Here is a 4,917-nt window from a genome sequence, read left to right on the forward strand (position 1 = left end):
ATTTGCAGTCCACCATCCGCGCTTCCTAGCTTGGCCACCGCAGCTCTGCCGGTGTCCAATGGCCAACTGGCAACAGCTGAAGGCCAAGCGGTAACAGCTGATGTCAGTGCAGCCCCACGCAGTACCCCCGTCCCCCGGTACCCCCGTCTCCCCGTCACCCCTGTCTCCGTTCCCCCGGTTCCCCGTCTTCCTGTCCCCCGTCTCCCGGGTCCCCCGTCCCCACGTTCCACCATCCCCCCTATTCCGGTCCCCCCCGTCCCCTGTTCCCCCCGTCCCCTGATCCCCCTGTTCCCCCGTACCCCCATCCACCCTCTCCCAGTCCACCCGTCCCCCGGTGCCCCCGTCCCCCCAGTGCCCCATCCCCCGTCCCCCGCTCCCCGTCCCCCAGTCCCCCACGCCCCTGGTCCACCGTCCCCATTCCCTCGTCTCCCGGTCCCCCCCTCCCCGGGTCCCCCGACCCCCGTTCCCCCGTCTCCCGGTCCGCCGTCTCGCGGTCCACCTGTCCCCCGGTCCCCCAGTCCCAACGTCTCCCCATCCCCCCGTCCCTCCTTCGCCTGGTCCCCCCGTCCCCCCATACCCCCGGTCTCCCGTTCCCCGGTCCCCTGTCTCCTGGTCCCCCGGTCCCCCGGTTCCCCCGGCGCCCAGGCGCCCTTCTACCGGTCCCCCCGGTCCCCGGTCGCCCCGTCTCCCGGTCCCCAGTCTACCGGTCCCCTGTCTCCCGGTCGCCCGGTCTTCCGGTCCCCCGGTCCTCCGTCCAGTGTTACCCCCTTCCCCCGGTCCCCCGGTCCCCACATCTCCCTGTCCCTCTGTCTCCCGGTCCGGCCGCACACCCATCCCCCCGTCTCCCGGTCCCCCGTCTCCCCGGTCTCCCGGTCCCCTCATCCCCTGGACCCCCAACCCCCGGTCCCTGGTCCCCCGGTCCCCCAGTCCCCCGGTTCCCCCATCGCCCTGGCCCCCGTCTACCGATCCCCCAGTTCTCCGTTCGCCCCGTCTTCCGGTCCTCCCGTCCCACAGTCTCCCGTCTCCCGGTGTCCCATCTCCCGGTCACCCCGTCCCCGGTCCCCCGTCCCCCGGTCCCCCGTCTCCCGGTCCCCTCATCCCCCAGTCCCCCAACCCCCGGTCCCCGGTCCCCCGGTCCCCCCATCTCCCGGTCCACTGGTACCCCCGTCCCCCCAGTCCACTCATGCCCCTGGTCACCCCGTCGCCCGGTCCCCTATCCCCCGGTCCCCCCAACCTCCGGTCCCCCGGTCCGCGGGTCCCCTGGTCCCCCATCCGCCGTTCCCCCGTCCCCCGTCTCCCCCGTCCCCGTCCCCGGTCCCCCGGTCCCCGTCCCCGGTCCCCGACCCTCAGTCCCCCTGTCCCTCTGTCTCCCGGTCCCCGTCACCCCGTCCCCCCGGCCCCAGGTCCCCCATCTCCCGGTCCCCCCGTCTCACGGTCCCCCGTTCCTCCGTTTCCCGGTCCCCCCCTCCCCATGTCCCTCGTCCCCCAGTACCCTCGTACCCCTGTCCCCCCATCCACCGGTCTCCTGGTCCCTCCGTCCCTCCGTCCGCCAGTCCCACCGTCCTCTCATTCCCCCAGTCCCCCAGTCCCCCAGTCTCCCTGTCCCCCAATTCCCCGGTCTCCCTTTCCCTTGGTACCGTGTCCCCACGTCTCCCGGTCCCCCCGTCCCCTGGTTCCACTGTCTCCCAGTACCCAGTCCCCCTGTCCCCCCGGTCCCCCGGTCCCCTTGTCCCCCCATCCCCCAGTCCCCCCGTCCCCCCGGCCCTCTCGTACTCCCGTCCCCCCATCTTCCGGTCAACCCTTCACCCCGTCCCACATGCCTCCGTCTCCCAGACCCCCCGTCCCCCGGTTCTCCCAGTTCCAACGGTCTCCCTGTCCCCCTGCCCCCCTTCCCCCATCTCCTGGTACCCCGTCCCCCGGTACCCCCGCCCCGGGTTCCTACAGTCCCACCGTTCTCCCTGTCCCCCCCCTTACACCCGTCTCCCGGTCCCCTGTCCCCCGGTCCTCCCGTCCCCCGGTCCCCCTGTCCCCCCCTTCTGTCTGTCGGTCCCTGTCCTGCGGGGGCTCTAGTCCCTCTGCCCGCACAAGAACCCAGGGTTGGCAGGCCAGGAAGGAACACCAACAGAGCCACGGATAGGGGGCTCATAGCACCATGTCTCACGGGCAGCTGGCTTGGAGACACGGCAAGCCGGAGCCGCCCGATCCCCAACCTGCCTGCCGATTCTCTGCCAACCAACAGACCCACCAAGCCGGCCCACTGCAGTCCGCGCCCCTCTGCAATTTGCAGTCCACCATCCGCGCTTCCTAGCTTGGCCACCGCAGCTCTGCCAGTGGCCAATGGCCAACTGGCAACAGCTGATGGCCAAGCGGTAACAGCTGATGTCCGTGCAGCCCCCACGCAGCACCCCTCCACGCGAGGCCCAGAGCCTGGAAAGTGCTCTCTGCAAGTCTGTCCCCACAGTCCCCGTCTGTCCCTCTCCGCCTACCTCTTGCTCCGTCTCTGGCCTTCTCTCATCCTCTCTCTCAACACCCTGGGTCAGGAGAGGTGATGTGTAGCCAGTGAAGTGACCAGTGATCGGGCGGGACGCGGTCGCTGATGAGGCGAGGCCCAGACAGAAGGCTGTGTGACGAAGGGTGGCGGCAGTCTGGAGTGCTGCCCCTGGTCATGGTGGCTCTCCTGGCTTTGGGCCAGTGGGTGGGGCCGGCCAGGGCCAGGGCCTGGGTTGCACGTCCCTAGGGTGGAGGGACTGAGAACCCTGCGACCCCTCGGTGGCCCTGGTGGTGGGGACAGCACAGCAGCAAGGGGTGTGCTTTGTGGGGCTGGGGGATGAAGGGGTTGGGGTGGGGCGTGTGCCATTCGGGCGTGGGGAGTCCCAGGATGCCAGGGCGCCCAGACATATGTCACAGTCAGGGAAGTGACAGAGGCCTGTGGAGCCACTGGGCGCGAAGGCCTCGCTGCGGGCCAGGGTAGCCCGTCGCCCACACCAGCGGCGACCGGAGGAGGCCGGAAGCGGGCGGGAGGCACTCGGGCAGACATGCTCGCCACCCGAGCGGCCCAGCAGCATGGCGCGTGCGCTCAGGAGGCAAGTCGGGAGCAGGCTCTTGGAGTGCCGGGAGCCGGGTCCCAGTGCCTAAGGCCATACCACCCTGAACGCAGCAGATCTCGTCTGATCTCGGAAGCGAAGCAGGGTCTGTCCTGGTTAGTACTTGGATGGGAGACCGCCTGGGAATACCTGTTGGCTTTTGCTAGCGTCTCCTTTTGCATCGCCGCTCCGGCGTGGCTCCCTCCGAACCCCTGCCGCCCCTTGCCCCTCTGCAGCCTCCCAGCCAGCCGCAGGTCCCCCTGACCAGCAGAGGGTCAGCCGCCCGGCACTACAAGCTGGCAGCCCCGGCCGCACACCAGGCCCGTGGGCCAGGGCTCCCCCCACACACCCTCCTCTCAGTCCTCTTCGGTCCCGCAGGCCGTCATCGCGAATCCTTCGCCGACGCGCGGTCGCCGCCACCGCCGCCTGCGCCAAAGCCACCGCCACCACCGGGCTCCCCACACCCCCCGCCAGCGCTGCCCTCGCCCCCGCCCCTGTCCCCGCCCCCGCCGCCGCCACGGCCAAACTCCCTCAAACTCCCTCCTGTGCTCTCCCCACCTCGGCCGCCAGCACCGCGCTCCCCATCTCCGCCACCAGTGCTGCCCTCTCCCCCACCCCGCCCCCGCCGCCGCCATATCCGTACTCCCACAATTCCCTCCTCCGCTCTCCCCGCCTCCAGCACCGCCATCTCCCCCGCCCCCGCCCCAGACCCCCGCAGCCACCATCGCCATACTCCCTCAGTCTCCCGCCTCTGCTCTCCCGGCCTCCGCCGCCAGCACCGCCCTCACGCCCTCCCCCGCCCCCGCTGCCGCCATTGCCGCACTCCCTCAATTCCCTCCTCTGCTCTCCCCGCCTCCAGCACCGCCATCTTCCCCGCCCCAGCCCCAGCCCCCGCCTCCACCAATGCCATACTCCCTCAGTCTCCCGCCTCTGCTCTCCCGGCCTCCGCCGCCAGCACCGCCCTCACGCCCTCCCCAGCCCCCGCCGCCACCGCCGCCGCCATCGGCCCCCGTGTCCCAGCGCCCACCGTCAAAGCCCCCATTGTCGCCGCCGCCATCGCCGCCCTGGCGCCATCCACGCGGTTGCCATCGCCTACCTCGCCACCCTCCCCTGCCTCCGCCGCCGCCGCCGCAGCCGCCCCCGCCGCCGCCGCGGGGTCCTCCCACAACTCCCAGGCCCAGGGTTGCCTGCTGGTGCAGGCCTCCACCAGCCTTGGGGCTGCGGTTGGGGGTAAACCTGGTGGCGGTAGGGGGGCGCGTTGTATGCCGGTCTGGGTGCGGGGAGTCCCAGGATGCCAGAGTTCCACGACTTCTGGCACCATCAGGGAAGTGGCAGTGTCCCATGGAGCCTCGGGTGGCGCGAAGGGGCCTCGCTGCCGGCCAGGAGTAGCCCGCCGCCCACGCCAGGGGCATTCGGAAGGCGGGGAGGCGGACTGGGGGGGGACGCGGTGCTGGCAGAGCCGGCCCGCGGGTCGATGCTCGCCACCGGAGCGGCTCATCTGCATGGCGGGCGCTCACGAGACAGGCCGGGAGCAGGCTCTTGGGGCGCGGGAGCCGGGTCCCAGCGTCTACGGCCATACCACCCTGAACGCGCCCGATCTCCTCTGATCTCGGGAGCTAAGCAGGGAGGGGCCTGGTTAGTACTTGCATGGGAGACCGCCTGGGAATACCTGTAGGCTTTTGCTCGCCTCTCCTTTTGCGCCGCCGCCCCGGCGTGCCTCCCTCCGAATCCCTGCCGCCCCTTGCCCCTCTGCAACCCCTGCAGCCGCCCAGCCAGCCGAAGGTCCCCCTGGCCAGAGGAGGGACAGCCGCCCAGCACTACAAGCTCGCATCCC

At 71.4% G+C, this 4,917-nt stretch overlaps 2 pseudogenes; both read left to right on the forward strand.

The window, feature by feature from the left end:
- Nucleotides 1-3,129: 3,129 nt before the first annotated feature.
- LOC141569926 (5S ribosomal RNA) lies at nucleotides 3,130-3,248 on the forward strand (annotated as a pseudogene).
- Nucleotides 3,249-4,648: 1,400 nt separating this feature from the next.
- On the forward strand, nucleotides 4,649-4,768 carry LOC141569924 (5S ribosomal RNA; annotated as a pseudogene).
- Nucleotides 4,769-4,917: the final 149 nt, after the last annotated feature.

Source organism: Rhinolophus sinicus, unplaced genomic scaffold, assembly GCF_036562045.2.
Source record: "Rhinolophus sinicus isolate RSC01 unplaced genomic scaffold, ASM3656204v1 Contig157, whole genome shotgun sequence".
NCBI classification, from domain to species: domain Eukaryota; kingdom Metazoa; phylum Chordata; class Mammalia; order Chiroptera; family Rhinolophidae; genus Rhinolophus; species Rhinolophus sinicus.